This window comes from Monodon monoceros, unplaced genomic scaffold (assembly GCF_005190385.1).
Source record: "Monodon monoceros isolate NGI ecotype Baffin Bay Population unplaced genomic scaffold, NGI_Narwhal_1 Super_Scaffold_21, whole genome shotgun sequence".
Taxonomy (NCBI): Eukaryota; Metazoa; Chordata; class Mammalia; order Artiodactyla; family Monodontidae; genus Monodon; species Monodon monoceros.
Genome location: NW_021703778.1, coordinates 62,715,688 through 62,717,686, shown reverse-complemented (window position 1 = coordinate 62,717,686; position 1,999 = coordinate 62,715,688). Strand labels below are relative to the sequence as shown.

Below are 1,999 nucleotides of genomic sequence, written 5' to 3'. Positions count from 1 at the left end.
CTACTTCCAGGCATCGTCATCAGGTGCTCCACTGCTACTTGTTTCTGTGTCGTCTGAGTCCTCAAACTGCTTTACAAGTGTTTCTCCAAGGGGAGAACACGCTAGAACTTTGGCTCTGCAAGAAGCCATTCTTCCCAAAGCCATTTCTTCTCAGCTCCTCTGTCTTCATGTGGAACTCTCTGAGTTCATCCTCTGTGAGGGGAAGGCAATTCTCATCATTTTCAGGATACTCCTGCCATCCCATTGCTTTCAATAACCTGTGCTCTGCTTCCAAAAAGTGAGAGAGGACCTCCCCTTCGTCTTCTACGGGGAGAGCAAGACAATTCTGATGACAGCCTTCCTCTCCATTTTCTTTTGGTTCAGGCGTGCTGTTGTCCTCTGAATCCTCCAGCTTCTCAGTGTCTGCTCTCTGAGAAGTCTCCATTCCGATCATCCTTCAGAGTCTTCAGGAACTCGCTCTTCCTGTCAGCAGTTCGGCAGGTCAACTTGGTCAGACGAGAGGAGCTGATCTCAGTTGGAGGAGTGGTGCTGGCGGGGACTCTCTTTGGGAGAGCTTAAAACTATACAACCAGCCAGTACTACTGGTTTGGTAACAGAGATTGGACTGGTAAAAGCAGACTCCCAGCTAGAGGAAAGGGATCCTGATTTGTGTTCCATTCTGTTAGCTTTCCACGCACTGGGCTTGGATGGAGGTGGTACAGGCTTAGGAACCAGGTTCTTATAGACACTTGGAACCATGGTTGACAATTTGTTTCCGTTTGCATGGTGAGATCCCGGTGAGGTGAATGCAGCGAGAAGGCAGCAGCAGGATCTTGTTTGGAAACTTTTTTGATGCCTAGCATTTTGGAGGGCTGCTTGGCACTAGGTGGGTTTTCCCACACTCCAGAAGGGGTCCCAATAGGTCTGCATGGCTGACTGTCAGCTTCTGGATTCAAAGAAGGAAAGTCGTCTTCTTCAAACTGCAACCCTTCCACCTTATCATCTTTCTTCTCTTCCCTAATCTCTGTAGCTGGCTTTTCCTGAAAGACACAGCCTTTCCGGGAGTGGAAGCTGCCGTTCCAGTGGCGATGGTTCCCTGTGCCACCCCACTATGCTGGCTCATGCCGTCGTGACCTCGGGAAGAGCCGTGCCAACCAGATAGTTCCCTGTGATTCCAGCATATGCTCCCTTAGAGACACCAGAGTCCACGGAATCATGGCGGAATAGGGAGGGCTGGGGCCAGGAATCTCCTGTCGTTCGTAGACGCCCATTGTTAAAAAAGCCATCAGAGGAATTATGTCGACGACAGCTTACTCCAAGTCTACCATCTCCTCAGGGTAGGTGCTCTCCGTGTTTTTCAAAGGTGGCCGTAGGTGACTTAGCTGACTGTGGTGTTGAGAAATTTAGCCAAGCAGGAACAAAGTCATGCTGCACCATTTAGGTCCAGTGTCTCTTTTCAACAAGGTGAGGCATCCAACCTCATGGCCAGGATCCCAGAGTGTAACCTCTGTGGTCCTGTTTCCTGAACTCCTTGAGTCTGCCAGCTGGATTTCCACGAGGTTCTCTTGTTAAAAGGGTACTTAAAATTAGGCTGGCCTGCAGCACACCTTATGATGAAACACAAAGAAGCCAGGCTCTGTGTGGATCAATTTCTCAGTCCCCTCAGTTGCTCATCTTAAACTATCTAGATCCTGACATGTTTCCAAAAGGGGAAAGGGGAAAAGGGAAGGGGGAGGGGAACATAAAAAGTATTTGTTACATTTAAAAAATAGGGGAAAGAGCTATATTAATGTTCACCTCATTCAACTTCCTTGAGTGATGGCCCTGTGATGTTGCTTAAATAGATAATACATGGACATTTGCACATTGAATGCAAACACTGTTCATAAAAAATCATAGCTTAGAAAGACAGATGGACTTTTGTTTGGGCAAATAATGTCATTGAAGTGATAGATCAAAAATAAAACACTGAAGAGCTATAAAAGATCTTCTGAGCAGTCAACTCTAGTAGCAAAACATC

At 47.3% G+C, this 1,999-nt stretch overlaps 1 pseudogene; it reads right to left on the bottom strand.

The window, feature by feature from the left end:
• LOC114905143 lies at positions 1-1,723 on the bottom strand (annotated as a pseudogene).
• Positions 1,724-1,999: the final 276 nt, after the last annotated feature.